This window comes from Astatotilapia calliptera, chromosome 10 (assembly GCF_964374335.1).
Source record: "Astatotilapia calliptera chromosome 10, fAstCal68.1, whole genome shotgun sequence".
NCBI lineage: Eukaryota > Metazoa > Chordata > Actinopteri > Cichliformes > Cichlidae > Astatotilapia > Astatotilapia calliptera.
Window position 1 is genome coordinate 33,275,011 of NC_137431.1, and position 22,565 is coordinate 33,297,575.

The 22,565-nt window shown below is 42.1% G+C and overlaps 2 long non-coding RNA genes and 1 pseudogene across 3 annotated transcripts in view; 2 read left to right on the forward strand and 1 right to left on the reverse strand.

Annotated features, from left to right (window-relative positions):
- LOC145431510 (uncharacterized) overlaps positions 1–22,565 on the reverse strand; it is a 171,318-nt gene that overhangs the window by 47,368 nt on the left and 101,385 nt on the right. The window lies entirely within an intron of this gene.
- Positions 1–22,565, forward strand: part of LOC113030115 (glutamate receptor 1-like) — a 109,155-nt pseudogene that overhangs the window by 252 nt on the left and 86,338 nt on the right. The window contains exon 2 of the transcript XR_013911826.1: positions 9,216–9,350. The product of XR_013911826.1 is annotated as a glutamate receptor 1-like (transcript). The remainder of the gene's footprint in view (positions 1–9,215; positions 9,351–22,565) is intronic.
- Positions 3–7,008, forward strand: LOC145431509 (uncharacterized). The gene is made up of 2 exons (XR_013911828.1): positions 3–4,457; positions 5,790–7,008. It is a non-coding gene; the product is annotated as an uncharacterized LOC145431509 (long non-coding RNA).

Below are 22,565 nucleotides of genomic sequence, written 5' to 3' on the forward strand. Positions count from 1 at the left end.
CCCCGAGAACCCGGGTCTGACCAGCCCGACCCCCACATATTCAGATCATTCATATCATGATTCACGCGTGGACGCCTGGACCCGAGTGCTTGCGCTCCTCCAGACTGTCTCGAACGTTCCTGCTGTGACTTTGTGTCGATGTGCTTCTGTGATCGGGACTCCCTTACTTACACTAAGTTAGGGTTTATATTTCCACGCGAGGACAGGCGCTTTTTGTGTCTGCAGCACTTTAATAAAACGCAGGGCATCTTTACCACTGTGACGCGAGGCGGAGGTTGTTCACGGTGATTCTCAGCGGCGGGAAGATTATGGAGATCAGCACCGCGGACAGAGTCACAGACTCAACAACCAACAACTGAGTTGATTCAAACATGGCTCAAAAATCGTTAAATATGAGAATCATTGAGGGAAAATGGGGATACCGGCTTCAGCACCACGGACAGAACTACTACATACGAACAATAGTGGACCAGCATGAGCACCAGAGTCACGGCGGGTGTGACTGATTGTTTTTATGGCCTTAAATTAAATATAGTTAAAACGTTGCCATGACTGGGGGGGTCACAGAGACACAGACAGAGCTTATTACAGGCTTATTTTAGGACAAAGGACAGAGTCACAGTAGCTTAATGTGCTTTATGATTCATATGGTTTCTGCCATACACATTTCAGAATCAGCATTTATGGGGTCAGAAAGTCAGACGGTAATATTCAGCACCATGGACAGAATCATGAAAGAACATTGTCTGTTTTTATGGACAAATTCCTAAATTTAAATTTACAATTGAAATAAGAGAATCAGAACTTTAGAGGGAGAGAGCGATAAAGACATGGGCTGGAATTCAGGAGCCGGAGAGAGAGACAGGCCACAGCATGGCTAACATCACTTAAGAACGCAAAGTGTTTTTTAAAGAGAAGTATGGTTATTATATTAATCCATAGGGATTAGAAGAATTAACTCCATGAACAGAGCCATATAGGGCTACCATTTCTCATGTCAATAAACATGATCAGGACATCCCAGTAGTAAGTCCCAGACTCTAATCCCCTCAGCTAGCCCCGAGGCTACATGTACACAACAGGATTTTCCATATTGAGCTATTAATTTATGAGCCAGTCACCTCTGAACCTGATCAGCTGTTTAGTCTGCTTGTTGCTGAGATGCGTGAAGATGTCCGTTTGCGGAGCGGGTGGATTCATTTTCTCTCAGAGGACTGATCATTTAATGATTGCAGCTCTAATGCCACACATTAGCGTATTAACTGTGTTTTTATTGTACGATGGTGTGTTATGATAATCCTGACTTTGCCTGTTTGATGGTTCTTATAATTTCCTCTGAGACATCCCGGCCGATGGGACTGTCAGAGAGGAGCCTGCAATCTTTCTTTGGAATGACTTTATCACATTTTTATCATATTTCTAAATTTAACTGTATCTTTTCATTAATCTGAAGTATTTCCTGAGGCTTTAGTGATTTCCTTCAGCTCTGTGTTAAACCGCAGTCTGCTCGGGTCACTTTACAGTTTTACTGTCAAGTCTAAATACTTGTGCTTTGCTGTTATATCACTAGATGGAGTTATTGATGATTTATTCTCCTTTTAAATGTACCTTTTTTTCCATCATTATATAATATTAAAAACTGAGAAAAGAGCTTATGATTTGTGTCCTAATGGTTCAACTGTTATTATTTAGCTGTTTTTAAAACACTCTGTGCCTCTCATGTAGGCTCACATAGATGGTGTGGTTCTCTTGCTCAAAGTCACTTTCATTTAGGGACAGATGGAGTCAACCCTGCCATTACTCAACATCTTGCACTATGAGACTCTACATATAGAGCTCTAACGCTAATTCAGTCGGGACCACTACAGAGCAGACCCCAGGTCAGTGACAGCAAAGTTGAGACTAATTAAATGGGATGCAAAGCAGCTTACAGACGTTCAGATGTTTAAATAATGCATACCAAATAAGATTAAACAGGGGTCACTGATTCATTTCTTATAAGGGGCTAAACTGCAAGCCCAGTGATGGAAGCAATGCAATGCAAGTAAAAGTGGTCATACTTTAGTATATACCTATTCATCCCCTGGGGGAGTAAAAATCCAGCTTTACTAAGTAAAAGTAGAGGTTAGGGTTAGTGCCTTTTAATCAGAATCCCCACTTTTATTAGATGCGTTGGGTTCAGATTTGGATTGAGGAGGTTTTGCAGGATTTCTTGCTGTGGGAGCACAGAGTTGGACACTGGCTCTTGCTGCTTCTCAGATACATATTTAGCTTGAACAAGAAAATCTGGGAGAGATCATCCTGATGTTCTCAAATAATATCACAACTGGATCCAAGGACTCAGGTGATGCAGAGTGTGGAGGAAGCTTCAGGCTTGGTGGTTAAATGCGCTATCCTGTTAGCAAGGCTGCAGCTGCTTCAAATGGAATTACTAGAGTTATTTTAATCAGTGATTCATTCAAGTTATTGATCAAATTAAAATATATAACCTGCAAAAGTGCCCAGTGATTAAAACTGTTAACATCTGATATTAGTGATGCATAAAGCTCCAGAAAAAGGAAAAAAATACCAACATGCGGTTATAACAAAGTCGTACAAGAGTGAATATTCTGCATCCTTAGGACTTTAGTTATGTAACTTACATTTCTATGCTACCATTTTCATGCAGCGAGCTCAAGTAAAGCAGGGGCTCAGTATTGTTTTCTGCCCTCAGTCCTGATGTCAGTAAACAGACGTTCAGCGGGAGTTTATGAAGCGGGGACTCCTCTGCCTCCTCGTCTATTCCCATGTCGAGCCTCGACTGGTCGGCTCACACTCAGCGATGTGTGGATGAGGCAGCTGTGGGCTGTAGCGCGTGTTACGCTGCCAAAATGAAGTTTAAATGTGATTCATCAGGCCGCTGGTCCAGATTCCCGCTGTGGCTTCCACTCAGGTGGGATGCTCATTTGGCATCAAGTTGAACTAACCTTCATTTTACTGGAATAAAATCGCTCCTGCAGCGTGACCCTGCACGCCCAACCAGAGCGCCTCGGCACTCCTGCACGTCTTTATAGCTTCAGTCACAGCAGATGGATTGCTTCCAGCCCTCATTTCTCTGATGAATAAATCATAAATGATTCTAATAAAATTTCACAAACTGTCTAGGGATTGCAGATTTTATTCTAGGTCAAATATACACAACAAACTCTATCATTAACAAAACCTTTATCCGAGCATAGTGCCTCATTCAGGTTTTGCAAAGGAGACTTCAAGTTATATAAAGTTTAAAGATGGAGACATGGAGTACACAGATGCAGAAATGAAGAAATTAATTTATTCTATTATTATTGTATTCATGGGCAAACATATTGTGACCCCAGTTGACTGAAAAAAGTCCAGTTAAGTCATGTGACTGAACATGCTTCAGTGATAAGTGACGAATGGAGGGAATTTGACTTCTGTCTGTCATGTTGACCCAGCATTTTCAGTTTCTTATGTTTCTGGTATTCTTCTGTATTATGATTTATGTCTGATTCTTTAGTTATCCTGCTTTGATTATTATTATAAGTCTACGTTTCAGTTTATTCTGGTTTAGGGTTTAGTTCTTAAGTTTTGTTCTTATGCCCTCGTGTTTAGTTTAGGTTTAGTTCTGTGCTTCGTCTTCTCTGCCCGTGTGTTCCCTCTGTGTAAAGTCCATGTTTAGTCTGTCTTTGTGAATTGTTTCCTGTTTTATTTTGAAGGGTTATGTCTGATGTCAGTGTTTCTAGCTTCGCTCCCCCTGTCTCGTTAGGTCTCATTCCTCCCGGCTGTGTTCCCCTGCTGTCTCTAATTCCTTGATGACCTCCTTAGTGTGTTTAAGCCCCATGTTTCTTTGTGCCAGTGTCGTGTTGTACCATCAGATTTTGCCTGTGTGTCCAGTTTGTGGGTTTTCCCAGTTAGGTTTCTGTTTTGTTTTCTGCCAGCAATAAAGCTGTGGTTTTTGAGTTGCACTCAGTCTCTGAGTCCTGCATTTGGATCCTCACCTCCGCCTGCCCGCACACAGAGCCCTGACACTGTCATAGAAATCCAAACAAAGACGAGAGCTGGAGTTCCACTGGATCAGGAAGGAAAATGAGAAACTGCAAAGGTTGTATGTTCCTTTAAGACAGGGGTGTCGGACTCCAGGCCTCGAGGGCCGGTGTCCTGCAGGTTTTAGATCTCACCCTGGGTCAACACACCTGAATCACATGATTAGTTCGTTACCAGGCCTCTGGAGAACTGCAGGAGCTAATTTAGCCATTTAAATCAGCTGTGTTGGTTCAAGGACACATCTAAAACCTGCAGGGACACTGGCCCTCGAGGCCTGGAGGTGCCCACCCCGCTTTAAGAAGTACTCCAACCTTCACAATGAAGTAAAATTTTGCAACAAACTGCTCAAAACTCATTGAGCTCATTTTGTAGTCCATCTGGATATCATAGTTTTGACAGAGGAGCCTGGGGTAAGTGCCGTCAAATTCTCTGAGCTTCTCTTTACTTGCGACCTATTAAATACTCTTTCACAGCTTTTCTTCCCTTCACGAAATCTTCCATTGAGTTCAAGCACTGTTTGTGTATTAACTGATGCCTTAGTAGTGTGGCTAGAAATGATATTTGTGTGTGTGTGTACTGAGATTTTTATTTTGAAACTGTAAACAGCAAAAATGTCCCATTTTGTGTTTGCGTTCCTCCTGGCTGATGTGCTTGATGTGGGATTTAAATATTTCCTGTGGTGTCATGACTCCTATTATGTGATATTGTTACTTTTATCCCTATTTATGATTATCTTTTCACTGTTTTTATGCATTTAAATGTGCAGTGTGTTCATTGGGCAGAAACTTTGCTTTGGCTGAGCTGGGTTAGCTGCACTGGAGCATTCATACAAGTGAAAATGTCTCCTCATGTTTCCTGTTGCGTACATGAGAAACCATCTTTTTTGAAGGTCATGTAAAATATATGACAAGCAGCTGTAACTGGTGTGTTCCTGCATTGTCTGACACTGAAAGGTAAAAGAAAGAAAGACCTCCAACTTGCCCGCTCCAGCTCCTACAACCAAATGTAAACAGTAAGGAAGAGGGTTAGCTCAACCCACCACAACTTCCAAGCTAACAAAAATGATCTATTCATGATAGCATTAACTGTGCCTATAACACATGTGGCACACGCATACTACACATTTACAGTATCTACCAAAGACGGGCACAGTGATGACAATAACTGAACTAAAACACAATCAGAAACATCAGGGTGGCTAAATATACATTATGTGTGTTGTACAGTGTTGGGAAAGAAATGACCCCAACCTCTCCCACAGGGGAACTGTGGAAAAGGGGAGGGGCCAAAGGGGTACCCCGTATTTATAGGGTTGCACCAAAGAAGGAGAAGGGGCTCTAACTGATAATGAACATAACTACAGGCTTGAAGGTCCTAAAAGTCAGGTATGATAGGAGGGGTTTGGGGTCTAGAACACATTTTGTGTAATTATAACATTATGTAATTTATGACCTGGTTACACAGACATGGAGGCGGTTGGAAGGTGATGAATCATAACAGCTGTCTTGTATTAAAAAGTTATTGTAAAGTTTGAATATCTTCGTGTTCTCCTAAGGTAATAATGACTAAATATGATACTGACTTGTATAACTACCAGTTTAAAAAAACAGTAACTGGGTAGGACACAAAGAAAAAGTCTCCAAAATGCTCGACTGGGTTAAATGAATAACACAGTCAAACTTCAGAGACAGTGTGTCCAGTAGGGAAGCATAAACTGTGAATCCGTTTCACCTGCTTTACAGATGAAAGTGGCAGCAGGTGCGCTGGACAAACCCCAAATAAAGGGAATGGTCTTGCAGGTGCTGACCACAGACTGCTGCGCTCTGCTCATCCCTCCTGGCTGCTTTTTTTTTTTTTTCTTTCCGTTCATGTCTTTGTCACTGCTGGTGGAATGAGACGGTACCTGCAGCTCATTCAGGCTGGATCTGGGCACGGGTTCATCTCCTCCAGGATGGCACATCCATATCGACCAGCACATTCTCAGGAGTGTGATGGGTCATTAAAAACAGAACTGGACGGAGCCTTATTTGCTCCTGTGTGAGGAAGAACAAAGTGAGCTTCTGTGCTCGTCTCTGACCGAACTGTCAGATCCAGAATCCACAAGGGGCCGGCGTCCTGCAGTGAGACAGACACCGTGCAGCTGGATGTCCTGTTGGTGTCTCTGCAGTGTAATGGGTGCTTCCTGTCTGGACACATTGATATCTGCGAAGTTCAGCTGACTTTGTGTTATACTGCAATGATCGGGAAAAAAACACCTTCTCTCTGAGTGTGAACCTCAGATGTGAGTTATCAGGACGTTTGGAATAAAAATCATAATGATGGCCACAGTGAAGCTGCTGACTTTCATCCAGGAGTGTATTCCACTCTCTTACTCTGTCCCTGATAATTTGAACCTCTGACTACATTTGTCATGGCCGACACATTCGGACCATCACAGTTAGATTCAGGGGAAAACTCCATGGCTCATATTCGATGATTACATCGATAGTAATGACAGAAATCTTTGTGTCCATCAGCCTGCAGATTTGAGCACACAGCTGCCACATTCTGCTGAGCTTCCCACAGACATCCACACTGCTGAAGGTCACAAGTACTGAGAGAAAAATCTCTTTTCTTCCTACTCAAGTTTAAGGCAACTCTTAATAATCTCCAGCACTTTATGGGGAAAGTTTGATTCCTACAGGACAAGCTTGTCTCTACTTAATGTGTAAATTTTCACAGCAAGGACAGGACAGTACTTATCAGTGCTCATGTCTATTTTAGGGGGCCTTGGCTGAAACAAACTGATCAACAATTTCAAATGTGAATACAAAGTGATGACCCGCACCGTGCTTTGTTGGAAAAACTAATATACAGTAGGAGTGTGAAAAGTGTGAATTTTTTGTGCTCCATATCGCCTCCCTCTGGTGACTGAAATCCCACTTACTCAATAATAAAAATGGCATCAAATTGTGGAGATGCTGAACTGAATTTGTGCGTATCATAAACTTTTATTTCCCCACATTTATTTTTATGTGATGATCTAAGAAGCTCTGTAAAAATCTCAATATGTTTCTGTTGAGGAAACCATGGCGATGCTAATTTCTGCACTGACTGGCTAAATAAAGATGAAGGAGAAGCTCGATGCAGAAGAAAGATGGTTTCCTTCCTTTTTCTTTAACTGCAGAAAATTTGTGCCTAAATGTCACCAAACAGCAGCAGAAAATCAACCATAACTGCGAAAAAAGCTGGAAACTGAAACCTTTTATTAAACTGCTTTATTCAAAGATCTGTTTGTGTGGAGACAGAGGACAGAGCAATTTTTACTTTCCTGCTGAGAAGAAGAGTCGTGAAAGCTTCACCACAAAAAGAAAGAAAAACATAAATTAACATTTGAATCGAGGAAGTTGGAGCGCCCTGCTGTGCAGTCATATGAAAGCATCTCTTCCTCCTTCAGCACAGAAAACAGAAGAGGGTCAGTCAGTCGGAGTTTAAGTGTTTGGATAATTTCCACGTGACCCTAGAAACCATTATGCTGAGAGGGTATGAGTGCCGTAAAATGGCTCCAGTAAGAGCAGAGAAAAGAGGCTTTTAACAGCAATTACAGCAAAGCGGGCACTCGTCATTATTAGTGACAATGGTAAACTCTGTGTGAGCAGCCAGCTCACGGGCAGCACAATCAAGCATCTCAAAGTTTCTTAACTTTACTCCCATTTCTTATTTTAGGGTAAAGTTGGAGTTTGAGGTGCTCAGGAGCAGTGAGTGTGAATACACTTACATGCAAGTATGAAAACATACAGTTCAGCTCCACTTTTCTTTTATTGGGGACATGAAAGCGAAATAAATTGGAAGAAATCTTCTTTGCTATTGTTAGCATGGCTGCTCTATCACGACTATATGGACATCAAATTAAGAACAGCAAGCTGGAGGAGAGAGAAGCTGGGAGTTTATTCATTTCCACCCAGCATGAAGACAAGGAGCCACATTTAACCTCATTTACAGACAACAGAGAATGAAACCTGACCCTGATTAGCGGCCTTAAGTAGACTAATATGAGCTGAACACGTGAAAATGTTTCACTTCATAGGAACTGAGGAATTTTGGCCTTAAACAGGACAAAGGTTCCAAGTTCAGACAGGAGTGAGACACGGCTGCTGACTGCTGTTTCTGGCTATCAGCAGCAGGAAGTGGCATCCACATTGACCACTTTATAGACAAAATCTTTAGATGGTTGAGTAACTAAAGCTCCACACTGAAAAAAAGTGGTTAGACATATTTTAAATAACAGTCCTTTAAGGCGAAACAGGAGAAGCCCCACAATTACATCATTTAGTTCCAATTGGTTTTTTTTAAGGCATTTCTATATGAGTAAGAGAAGCTAGCTTAACAGTAGACTCATGAGCTTCATTAGCTCCCTGCTAAAGGTGCAGATGACTTGCAGGCAATGTTCCCTCTAAGCTACGCGCGTGCGCAATCGCGCACTGCTGGCACGTCTCTGCGCACAGAAAATCTAACCTGAATTGAAACTAAAACAAATACGTTAACAATTCTGTTTTGCAGTTTAAGTTAGTAAGTGACCGGAAACTGGCTGCTCCACCCAATGATGCGATTCACATTCGTATATACGCAGCTAATCAACGTCGTTTACGGGAAAGACTAACATGCTTTAATTGTGCTAAACAGCTCCACATGAATAACTAGCACGAGCTAATTAGCACAATGTTACGTCATGGACATTATTATAAAATTTTTGCTTTGCGGAGAGACGTTTTTCCTGCAATAATCCAGAACACACCATTAGCTTTTCTGCAGAGGGAAGCAGGGCGATGCGTTGACCCTTGATTTCCTTTTCTTTTGACTTTTTGAGGTTTAATTTAAAGTTTTACTGAGTGTGACACAGAGCTGCTTTTATAAACTCTGTTTGCATTTATACTCTAAGAACAGCATAAAGTGGGGGCGCTCTTCAGGGTGGTCCTATAAAGCACAATCACTATGAACAGCTCAATAAAGATTTCACTCTTGTATCTGATTTCATGTTAAATCAAACGGCGTCAGCTCTTACTGTAAAGCACACCGGTGTTTTTGGGCTTGTGGGTGAGCGGTCGTTTCTCTCTCTGGGGCTTTCCTGTCCTTTGTGCTTTGGGACACTGAAGAACACCCTCTGTGTGTCTCTGTGTGTTTGTCAACAGGAGGCCTTTTCCCCGGTGACTCCCATGAGTACGAGGTGTTTCGTTTCGCCCTGGCACAAAACCAGGACATCCCCAAGCTGGTGCCACAGGTGGACATGGTGGACACGAGCAGCAGTTTCGCCATGACCTACGCCTGTAAGTTCATAGACCGATGGCGCTCTGGGGCGGGCCAGAGGGTGACTCTTTGTTGGTGTTTGGGGTATTTTACCACATTTTTAACTGAGCTTTTTAATTCTGGTATAAACAGCATTTTGTGCACCTGTGCTTCAGCAGTTAGTTTCCATGGAGCGTTTCTACTTGATTTAATTTCATTTTACAAAGCGGTTCAGGTGCCATGCTCATCTTTTAGATATCTGAATTGATATGAATGAATGCAAGCAGGAGGACCTGGTGCATAAATCTTTGAAACAAAGCATCTCCGGCTGTGCTTTTTTTTTCCTTTTCTTTGTGCACTCATATCCCAGATTCCAAAACGCAGCGGGGCATAGAGGATGTTTACCTCACACTGGTGCAGTTGGATCAAATCAAAGTTGAGTTTTGCTCAACAGTTTTGGGATGGAACTGGCTGCCACTGGTCCGGTGGATTTGGAGGTCACTCTGCTTTGCTGAAATGTAGCAACAACACGGTTTATTAACTCTACAAACAGTCTGATGTTTCCTTTCTCTGTAATGAAATTATCAGCGCTCACTGTGGAGTACTTTTATTATTTCATAACAGCAGACAGAAAGGAGTGGCTTCGCTCAGAGTTTGCTCAACATTTATGAGTGAAGCCGTCATTAAAGCATCATCCAGCTCAGCCTGTGGTGATCAGCGTGAACTCATCAAGGAAACAATTACAAGAAAAATAAGAACCATCTGCAGAACTCGGAGACATTTGCAACAATCAGAAAGCTTGTTTATATGAAAATGTAAAATGTACCTTCATAACTTATGACCAGTCCCCTGACTTTGATGTACTTATTTTCGGCTGTATGTGGATGTAAAAATGTAGTTTATCTGTCAGGTTACACGTGCCCAAACAACTGGCAGAGCTCATATTTGAATAACACTGCAGCTGTTTCATCATCAGCTTACTCCGCACGGTCTCTTACCACAAAGTGCTCCAAACATCTGAATCACATTCCTCCCACGACGTCAGACATGCCGCTGGTGTCCTGCAGCACCGATGCTTCTGCTGCGGCATTATTAGATCCCGAGAGAAGAATGTCTCAACTTCTCCGAGGTTTCAGCGCTTCTTAATGTTGGTGTGTGGAGTTGCAGGCTGACAGGAGACGTTCTACATGTATGAAGTAATAGAGCGATTGTTGTGACAGTGGAGTGCGCTGCATTCGAGGGCTCGCTTTCAGGAACCAAACAAACAGTCTCTGCAGCTGATGCTGCTCCGGCTTCATTCATTGAACTGAGAAAGTGTCAAAAAAGACATGAAGAACATTACTGGAGATCTTGATCAGAGAGCCAATGATGAGTTAGAAAATAATGGAAAAAGTCCAGGAGTATAAAAGAGTTTTTACAGTAACTTTAGCATTTTTAAGATAAGATCAAATAACCTTTTTTAGTCCCACACGTTCAAAATTTTTTGGTCACATGCTAAATCTATTTAACACTTTGAAGTCAAGAGTTTATATGAGTTTCTGAGACTTCTACATCATCACTGTATATTTTAGCGATGTTAAAATTTGGTGTTTGGTGATTTGCCCTCTTAACTTCACCAAAGGACAAATAGAATTTGAATTTTAAGGGCTGAAAACAGATTTCGGGTCAGTTTAACTGCCCCGCTGCTTTGCTTTGACCGCAGTTACAAGGCAGCAAATTGTGCCATAGTTCTATTTCCAGACTTTTTATTTTGGAAGGTTTGAAATGATTTTTAAAGACAGGATTTTGCAGCAAATACATGTTTAAGACTTCAGTGTCAAATTCAGCAAAGCAAATTTCCTGCCGGTTATTTTTGGGTCTTGATGATATAACACATGGTTTTTGTAGCTACTGAATGTGCGCTTTTGCTCGGATGCTTTTGTGCATTGTTAGTGTATCATTTGGCTCTCTGTGGTGCTTGTCTGACTGGGTTTTTTGAAGGGTTAGCCTGCCGTCCGCTGCACTCACCGTCATGGGTCAGTGCATCATTCTCCCGTCATCCAGACTTCATTCAGCAGACCTGGGATTTACAGGGTAAACACAAGTACATGGAGCCTGGCTTCAAAAGGGCACGTTGCGGCAGTAAATGGACGCAGACCATGGGGAGCTCGCCACTAAATGGACTCTGGCTCCGGGGAGCGTTCTGTACAGTGCAGCAGGTTTAGACAATAATGTGCTGACCTGTTTCATTCTGCCCCAAAACACTGAATTTACCACCTGAATGTTCAGCTGCTGCTGCAATGAATCAGTTCAACCTCAGACACGAGGCTTCATGTGTGACATGAGCTGTTTAAAGAGCTACAGTACGAGTGCTTAATCACACTGAGTACAGACCACAGCACATGTCATCACTTAACATCATTAGACAACAGAGGTCATTACAACTTATTTAAACTGAGTATTTCACATACATCACTCTGGAACTCAACTCTTTAAATTAAGAAATCAACCTAGCAACACTTTATCCTTCAGTATTTAGCATTAAAAACAGAGTTTAGTTGTCCTGAAAAAAGTGATAATGTTGGTACTCGTCAGAAAGGTGATGCTACTCAAAACACTTGGTCCAGTAAGTTTTTGGGCCAACGCAGTAAATAATAGAAAAACACAAATACAACAATTTGTGGTCATTTATTTAGAAAAATGTGACTAGTAGCTATGATTCTTATTTAACATGGACATAAACGTATTTATTGTATGCTTTAAACCGATGAGTTGCTCAGGTATATTTGGGGAGTCATTTAAACATTTTAAAAATCTTGTTTTTATGACAACAGTATGATTAATTTACAATTGGATAAACAAACTTTTAAGCCTCAGTCTCGACCAAAGGGATGAATTCTTATTCTTGTTATACTTCTTTGAAGTCCGCTGTCTGAGGTTTATTTGTAGCTGATGTTTTCTAATTAAAGTATCTGCAGATGAGTCTGCGCAGTCAAGAAAATAGGCAGTCTACACGGATCCTTGTTCGCCATGTGGTGGTATAAGTTAGACCCCAGCAAACCTCAGCAGGGTCACAGACATGAAAAGTATCCTCAAGACTTTATGTCTGAAATTTGAGTTGTTGCTAAATTAGCTAAATTACACATGCTAATCAGCAATAGGTAAAAGACTACCGACCACAATTTCTTCAACGATGAGTTAGTACAACCAGCTGCACAGAAAGCTCCACCATTTGTCAGATAACTGCATTAGAAAAACTGCAAAAGGCATCAACAACACAAACATGATCCAGAGATCCAATTCAGTGACTCCAATTAGTAGACAGCTAGCAACTGCAGTCGTCTGTGTTGCAATCCATCCATCAGTCTAAGAGGCCACGCCCCTAGTAATGCAAACTTTAAAATTCATCATTATCCAAGTATTTGAGTTATTAAAGAATTCACCCACCAGGAGGCTAAGGTTCAGGAGGTAGCGTTGGAAGGTTCCCCGGCGCCTTTAGCCTGCGTGGAAGTTTATCCTGAAAAGTTGTCCACAGAGCCTGATGTCGCAGTGTGAATGTGTGAACTTAGGCAAAAACATGGTTGTATGATCGTCTGTGAATAAGTGAAGGAGGCTTGTCGTAAGAAAGTGCTTTAAGTGCTCAAATGGAGTGTAAAAGTACCCATCCCTTTATACACAGATGTAATGAAGCGGCTGAGAGTTGGAACATTTTTCGAAGTAAGACATAAACATGTTTATTTCTGCTGTAAAGAGATTTTATCAGGCAGTCTACAGGGACTGATCACGGTGCACATTCACTTTGATGATTGGTGCTTTACCTGGACCTGACATTTCCCACGGCCGGCGGAGCGGACCAATGTGTCACAGTGAGATTCTCCTCCATAATGCAGAAAGTCTCTAACGTTGCTATCTTGAGATGCTTTGTGGATCCAACCTGTCCTCACTCCCAACTTATCACATGACCCGTTGGTGTCACCGCGGCTTAAACATGTTTAATACGAGGCTCTGATCTTCTGAAATAGATGGAATGAGTGTTGCTGGTGTTGCTGAGGAGTAAAATGTAATAAATGTTATTTATTACTGTGGCAACAAAGAAAATGTTGGAGGAGCTTGTTGCATTTTGACAAGCAGTGTTGGTGCCAATATTTCAAATCAGTGACAGAAAACTTTAAAATAAGAAATAAAAGTGACACAAACTGCAAAAAAGGCTCAGATGAACCTTAACATAAGGAAGTAAACATGACGTTGGTACCAACACTCGAATAAGAAATGCTTCATCGTCATCTCTGAGAAGCTCAAGTATTAACATCAGTTTATTTATTCATATTCTATCTTGAAGCCGGCAGTTTTAGCAGCTCCAGTCTCAGAATACTAAACAAAAAAATGCTAATGCTAATAAAAGTGGAATATAAAATCAGCTCTCAGTGGTGCAGCTGTGCTCTGCAGCATTAAAACTAAATCTGGAGTGAAAGACAATTGGACTGCACATTACACAGGTTAGTGTTGTTATGAGGGCAGATATTTCTTAATAACGTCCTCACTGATCATGTTTTACAGCCTAGCAGAGCAGATAATCCCAAAAACATGCTTCCAGTTCGATTGTGAAGTCTTTAGAACCAGCGCCATGTAGTTAATAAGCAACAAGTGCCTGTGTTTCTGCTGAGTCATACTTTATACATGCGTAGAGCCGCACAGAGCCGGTCGTCCTCTCTCATCTGACAGAATCGTTAGCTTTGATTTGGACGGGGCTCAGTCAGGATCTCAAAGTTTGATATTCACAATCTCTTTTCACCCAGTTTTTCATCTTTATTAACCCTTAAACGCACAGCCTGCTGGCTTGGATGCATTTGTTGATCTGAGTGTTTCAGGAAGACAAAGCGTCCGTCCATAGGAACGTTTCTAGACACTTGAGAGGGGTGAGGATTTTGAACCAACGTGTTCTCTATTACTATCATTTACGTACAAAATAAATATCTTTATCTCCAGTTTGGTACCAAAGACTTGGAGAAACAATGCTGAGGAGCACTAACGCTGCTCTGGTGACTCAGCACCTCACTAAGATGCTTAGTTTTCCTATCAATTACCTAATTAAAACAACCAGTGTATCATAGGCCTCTAAGCAGTGTTAGCCTATTGGTTGTTTGTAGCTGAGTGAGAAATGTTTTCAGTCAGTTATAGTGAGTTTGTCTGTGCTGGTGTTTTAGGTTTGGCTTATTCCACCTGAAGGTGAGTCCATCGAGTCTCTGGATCTCTTTAAAATGAAAATTAATGAGAGAAAATCAGTGAAACCAAAAGTGGCCAAAAGGATAGCTGTCCATGCATCCATCAGTCCATCCATTTTGTAGGTGCATACTACTGTTTGCAAGTCCCCCCCCCTCGTAGAGTCTGCCAAGGAGAATGGTTAGAAGCTATGATTGCAAGGAAAGATGGAACCAGAGATCACATCGCCTCGTCTGAGACAGCCCTGAGGGAGGCCTTTGTTGGCAAAAGCTGGGCGGAAGCCATCCTCTGGACCTGGAGGAAGGACAGTGAGGGTCCTGTGCTTTTAGCCCTCTGATTACCTCTAGTGTTTTGTTTATCATCATATTTCCAATTTTAATTCTTATAGAAAAAAAGGCGTCACAAAGGATTCACATGTCCTCCATCTCAGGACGTCTCTGTCTGAAACTGAGGGTCAAAGTGGCTTCCAGAAAAAGTCCAACAGTTAGAGGAAGGTTTCACAGTTGTGTGAAGGCAGCTCAGTGCAGAGCAGACCTCTGTGGGTCTTATCCTCGCAGCGCTACCACCTGTTCCGACAGGCCAGTTTCTTTGGGTGAAACAAAGCAGCCTCAGTGTCTGATGCTCTCCTAAAAACGCGTCCTCTGCTCGCTCCTCTGAGCAAACAGGAAACCACAAAGTGCAACTCCTGGTTTCCTCTTTTCTGCTGGTCAGCAGGTGCCTCTGAGTGTTTCTATGGAAATGCTGGTTAGTGGGTGTCACCGATTGTTACCATGGAAACTCCGCTCAGTCGGTGTCGCCCATTGCTGCCATGGAAACACCGGTCAATGGGTGTTTTCTTGTTGAGAGACTGGCTCCGGAGCTGCTGTTTCTGTGTCCTGTGGGAAAATCAGGCTGCAGTCACTGACTCCTGTCTGTTGCTCTTAAAATTGCCGGTTTCTGCTTTTCCTTACTTCCTGTTGGCTCTCGTGCTCCAGTGGCAGAGGTTCTTATTAATGATGGCCTCAGTTACTTTCAGATAATGAGGTCAGAATAAATACAAGTAATCTCAGACTCCTTTAAACACTTTGATTTGTTTAGCTCTTCCCTACTCTTGGATGTGTATGACACCAGTAACATTGTCACCGCAGGCACTGAAACCTCAACCACCTGCTGTTCAAACTTTCTGAGGGGCAGCCAATTAGAAGAGAGTTGGCTTAAAGTGGGAGGGGCTTGTTTCAGATGTGGCATAGCCTGAGGGATTGCACCAAAGCTAACTGTTGTATAAATGAGGATTATTTTGGATTCTGAATCATGCAAAACTTCTCTAATAGAGTCCCAGAATAAAGATATGCAGCTGGATCTGAGCAGAATACGACCACTTCAGGCTCTGACTCTGTTTCTGTAATATTAACTCATTGCCTTAAAATATCTTTTCACATAATTTTTTTTGTATAACTGCACCCAGAATAGCTGATAACTGCACTTTATTAAGTGTCTGAGGACTGAGGAAGTTACCTGTTGTAGCCAGATTTATTCCATTGCCAGCTGATGCTCAGGTTCAGCCGCTTTGTTGTTTTATCAGCGCTCTGATTGTTTTCAGCCCAGACTCTGACTGCAGAGCTGCACTCTTGGAATATGAGCAGACTGAAATGCTAAAAAAACAACATTTGAAAAATAGGCTTTCTACACTTCTCACGTCAATAGCAGATTGTGGATTATAGGTTATCATTTGTGTAGAACGTTGTATTAAGACTGTAAGCAGTTGCAGGTTGGTTGTGTTTTTTGGATGTTCTGGCAGCCTGGGTGACATCAGACAGGCAAAACTAATAGATTCATATCATTTATTCATAATAAAGTCTGAAGGCCATGAAAATCATGAGAGAACAAAAGAGCAGGAGTGAACCTGGAGAAGGTCATGAAGCAGGTGAGAGAATGTGTACCGGCAGATGTGTTTGTTAATGCTAACTAATGAGCTAATCAGCTTCATTAGGAGGACGCTGATTTAACAAAAGTCAGACCCAGAGGTATCACACACAGATAATCTGATGATGCTGCAGGTATTTGCATATTCAGAGAAAAACCTGAGTTGAGTGAAAACGTGAGTTAACATTTCTGTTCTGAAAGTGATATAATCATCTGTGCTTTAAAAATTAGATGTAACTTGTGTTTAGTGAGCTCAGGAGATGCTGTCAACAGAACCAGGCGGCTGTTTTTATCCTGAGGTAAGCCAGCTGTCCGTTCCACCTTCGTGCAGTCGAGTTTTCATTTTAGTTTTTTCTACGTGCGAGATTTATTTTTCTTTCCTGAGCTCAGGCCACGCTGTCGAGTGAAGCGGCTGTCAGTCACTCGAGCCGTCATCACGAGACTAAATCTTGATAAAAGTGAGAGTGAGCAGCTTGTGTCGGAGTCTCAGCGCTCAGAGAGATGTTTGTTTTTCTGCCTCAGAGCGCGCTGGAAAGACGCAGCCATGCTGCTCGGCGCCGACTCTAGAGTCTGTCTCGCAGGAGGCCGAGCTCAGTCTGTTTTACATTTCACACAACAACAGACCGGGGAGAAAGCGGGAGGGGAGGGGTTAACAGTAAGAGAGAAAAGAAGCGAGAGACTGAGCAGGAACAGAGGAAAACGGGGAGACCGAGGCTGGTACAAAAAGCACAGAGGACAGTTTCTCATGTGCAATTATGATTTCAAATTCAGGTTCAGCTGTGGAGAGGACATTTTATCAGCTTCAGTCCTGAGCTGGCCAAACGGCAAGTGAACAGACACTGACAGCAGGACTGCAGAAATCATAACCATGAATATGAGCTTCATTATTTAACATGAGCGCTAACAAGTGAGGATTTCCTGAAAGAGTTGGAGCTTGTGGGTTGCACGGGGTTCTCAGAGTTAGCGCCAGCCCTGGCTCCCTACCATCGTCTGGTTCCACTGTGGGATCTTTGTGGGTTCATTTGAGGGAGTGGGAGGCCCAGGTGGCAGTGGACAGAAGCCACAGGGAGAGCGATGGAGGGATGAAGCCACAATCAGCTCACACCTCTGTCACATGTCAGTGAAGGCGGATCAGGTGAGAGACTTGCGGCAATCTGGAGATGAGGGCAGCTGCAGCCACCCATTAATGATTCTTCCACAGGTTCACAGATGGAAATCTTTGTTGGTTGATGTTTTTGACCAAATGTTCCCTCTCCATCGTCTCGACTCAAGCTGGACTAAACAGTGAGCGAGATCAGTGGAAGGAAAAAGGTGATGCGCTTGATTTATATCACAGGACAAAACGAGAGCTTTGGATTGACTATTAATGCAAAACTCTTTATCTAGGTTGCATTGTGTTAGTAACAGCTGGAAACCAAATTTGTAATTAAATAAAAAAAAATCGGATGAATTGCTCAGCCCCAGTTGACGGTGAAATCACTCCCTGCAGGTCTGTGTGAGTGCAGCCCAAAGATTTCACACAAAAGGATGCTGTGACATCACCCACTGATTTGTGGCCTACTGGTTTTGCTCTCACATGATTAATGGACCAATTGTTACAGCCTTAAATTAAATCAGTTAAAAGCTGACATTTCTCTGGCTGTGTAAAAATAACAGTGATGATGATTGCTGGGTAACGTTGTGGCTGTTCCTGTATAATCAACAACTGATTGAAAAGACTTTAAAAAGACTATTTTCTAAGACGTCCAATCAAAGTTGAGATTTGGTTTGGTTACAAAGAGAAGAGACTTCAGAGCGTATGAGACGACAGAGTCACCACCGTGTCATCCCAGCATGTCGGAGCCGCACAACTGTGACGCACAGATGTAGGAATGGGTTTGATTAGAACTGAGCAGTTCTGATCCGGTTCTCGATTCCCATCACTACACAAATGGTAAATAGACCAATTTTTAAAGGTTTTTAAAGTTCTTATATGCTTTGCTTGAGAACACAAAGCATTCTTTATAACAGTGGTTCCCAAACTTTTTTTGCTAGGCCGCCTGTTTTACAAAAAAATGTTTGCGCCCCCACCCAACCCCCCGCGCGCACGCACGCACAAACACACCCTCCAACCACACACGCCCATATTTTGTTTTCAAACTCCGTTGCGGTTTATTTCACACCTCAAACATTTAGAAAACAATTAAGCAAATGCAAGTAAACTGCAATAAATTACAGGTAGTTAAAATAAACTCTTTTACGCTGCGTCCGCACCTACACGGGTATTTTTGAAAATGCAGCTGTTTCGTCCGCACATAAACGGCGTTTCGAATCACCGGAAACAGATTTTTTAAAATTCCTTTTTTGTGTTTACCTGTGGACGAGAGTTCGTCATGAAACATTAAAGGTATGTGCTTTATTTCATGTCAGCTGTGTGCACGTTATTGCTTACATGAGAGGAATTGCAGAATGGAGATAGAGACAAAATACTGTTAATCTGACTGTCTGCAGGTTTACACGCAGTTACTGTCCCTCCATTTACAAAGGCAGAGGCGTCACGCTGTGATTATTTTACTGTAGTTGTTTTTTCCTGTGTAATAATATTCAACATTGCTGTCAATACATTTTTCAAAAAATGCCTCTCTGTGCAAAATGGGTGTAAAAACATAAACAGCTGAGGGATCCTGTTTGTCCGTGATTTAGACAGGGGGAACAAATCGTGGCAGGATCAGCCTGATGTTATTTGTATCCAGCTGCAACTTTACTGTATAAAGAGCAAACATCTCCAACATGTCAGGAGCAGTTAGTCATTACAACAAGTGTTTGTGAACTAAAAATCAAGGATGTGGGATCCTGTTTGTCCGTGATCTAAACAGCCCAGCGCTGCTCCCGAAGACGGGGAAACTGATCCTGCAGGGAGACCTCCCTCAGCACCTGTGCAGGTGAAGCCAAAGGGCAGATTTGCTTCATCATATTTTCTAGTCTTTGTCTTAGAATGAAGTTGGTTTGGAAACATATTCAGCGATGCTTCATCCCCTGCTTTGCGTCTGTGTGGGAGCCCCGTGCTGGCAGTGTCCAAGTGTTGTTGTTTTTTTTTTTTTCCTTTTCATACCCCCTGCGCCCCCCCTGCAATGGCTCTGCGCCCCCTGCCCCCCGAGGTGGCGGGCCCCACACTTTGGGAAGGTCTGCTTTATTCACCCATTTATACAAGCACTTTTTTCTACACTTTCTATGTAACATTCAAGGGTACTTTGGTATGCAGACTGGAGCAACCAGGGATTGGACCACCAACCTTTGATTGGTGGTTATGTGGCTCAAGGCATTAAACCCTGGGGGAAATTATATATGACATAAATATGTTTTTACATTTGAAACACATGAAACAAACTCATAAAATCAAATTTCAGGTTCTAGTTCAATCAATCAATCAATCAAAATTTATTTATATAGCACATTTTTAAGACCAAAGTACACCAAAGTGCTTTCCAGTAAAATTGCAGTACAAATAAAATCACAATAAAATATAAATTACAAATATATAAAATATAAGATAATTACATAATCTAAATACAGAGCCAGATGTAAATTACCCTAATTCGCCTTAAATGCCAGATCAAACAAATACGTTTTTAAACGTGATTTAAAAGACTGAATGGAATCTGACGCGCGAATATGAAGAGGGAGAGTATTCCATAGCCTGGGTGCAGCAACGGCAAAGGCACGGCCTCCTCTGGTCTTCAGCCGAGACCTAGGTTGCACCAAGAGCAGTTGGCCCGATGATCTTAGTGCTCTCTGAGGGCTGTACAGACAGAGGAGATCAGCTAAGTAGTCAGGTGCCATATTGTTTAAAATTTTATAAGTAAACAATAGAATTTTAAAATCAATTCGATATTTGATAGGAAGCCAGTGTAAATTTTTCAGAACAGGGGTGATAGAGTCAAACTTTCTAGTGCCGGTCAAGAGACGTGCTGCGACATTCTGGACCAGCTGCAGACGCTGCAGAAGAGAAGATTGAAGACCCAAGTAGAGAGAATTACAATAGTCCAGTTCTACAAATACACAATGAAATAAACGGGCAAAACTAACAGTTCTGGATCAAATGTAACCTAATTTGAACTTTCATTGAGATGTATCATGAAGTCATCTGTTAGACCTCTAACCAACAGAAAATTGCTCAGTGGGTAAATGTGCGCTCATGGTTGTAATGAGGTTGAATTCATGTCTTTATAACAGCATGAAAAGATGCCTTTTAACTTTTACCTTACAGCCAAATTTAGACATAAAGGGATAATCTCACCACAGCCAGTCACAATAGTTCACTAGCAAGCATGCCAATACGTGACACAAAGAGTGGAAACATTTGGTGAGAAAAATCTCAACCAGATCTCAAAGCTTTGAGTCTTTGTGGAAGAGAAAAGGGTAGAGCGATGGGTGGAATAAAGCAGAGGACAGAAAGGGAAGCTAAACAAGACAGAAATGCAGTAAGAGAGGGCGAGAGAAATGAAGACAAGTGGCTTCACAGGATAAGACGGGGACAGATAATGAAAAGGGCAAACAAGAGGGAGACAAAGAGATGGATGGAAGGAGAAAGAGAGAGAGACAGATAGATAGAGGAAGGGTTTTTCGGTAGTATCCAGGGGGCAGTGGGGATCAGCTCAGGTGCTGCAGCTCCATTATTCAGACTCTGTTCACGTCTGGTTTAGAAAAATAACCTGCAGCACCGAGCAGAATCAGGGCACACCTTCATTTTCAGGTTAATTCCAGTTTATTATAACCAAGGTCTTAATTTTGAAGTTTGATCTATTGATTTCTTTTGCTCATTCATCCTGTTGGGGACATTTGAGACATTTAATCTGGAGAGAATCATGTGATCTTGGTATGGGCCATTGTTTGTGGATGCTTTTTGCTTGTTTGATAAAGCCTCTATAGTTCACGCTCACCTTCATCTGATTCTTGCCTTGGGCTGTTTGTTAGTGATCCCTTCCAGATCAGGTTAGTAGTGTATGTGGTGCCAGAGACTGCTGCCATCAGGTGGTGCACTGCCATGCAGTGTTTCAGCGGGTGGCATATATCAAAGGTATTCACATGAATACCAAGTATCTCAGAAGAACACTGAGTAACTGCCATAAACTGTATTTCCTGTAACTCCACTTGAAGGTGAATCAGTCCTCATAGACTCAGTAGTGAAAATATCCAGATGTAAGATGATCACAGCTATTGCCTCCCTTTATATCAACTCTACAGGTTACGAATTTGTTATGAGTCATCAACTTGAGTTTTTTAAGGCTTAAACTTGGCTATTTGGATTGACAGGTGGATGATGACACAGGTGGCTGTAGCTGACTGTACTACTGACTGTACTAGGCATTATTGTAGGGTCTTAATCTCACAATATTAAGCACCTTGAGGTGACTGTTGTAGTGATTTGGCACTGCGCAAATAAAATAAAATGGAGTAGGTTCCACCACAGCTAACTGGAGTGAGTGACCTGGGCCCTATTTCAGGAAGCCGGTTTAGAAAACTCAGAGTTAAAAATGATACACGGGGTTGAGTAACCCCGAACTGTCCAACTCGGAATATTCGGTTTCAGAAAGGCTGATAACAATTAGTTCAATCAACGCGGAGTTGCTTTAACCCCAAGTGAAGCACGCGGACGAGGATACATAAAGCCCTGATAAGCGGAGCACAGATTAAGCGAGTCACCATGGAGACGGAGGGAAAGAAGGCGCGGTCAATGTATTTCACAGCGCTTGAGGCCGAAATTCTGATGGCAGCATATGCCGATAACATGCAAATTCCGCGGAAAAAAGTAACACAGCCACAGCTGCAAAAGAAAGTGAGCATGCATGGCAAAACATAGCCGACAGAGTCAATGCGTGAGTGTTAATTTAAACATTGATCGAGGGATTTCCACCCATTTAACACGTTATTTTATCATATGTTATTTTATTTGTTATTATATACATTTTATTTTGCAATGTGATGTGAGCGCAGGTGCAACCCAACAGGCCCCAAACGTGCCCGGCAGCAAGTAAAAATGAAATATAAAAATATAGTCCAAACAGGTAAGGTGTAATTGTATTATGAGCCATAGTGCTTGGTCTGTTTGTCCCATGTAAATCAACTGCAGTTAGAGGCTACATTAATTTTCTGTCTGTAAGCACTTATTGAAATTA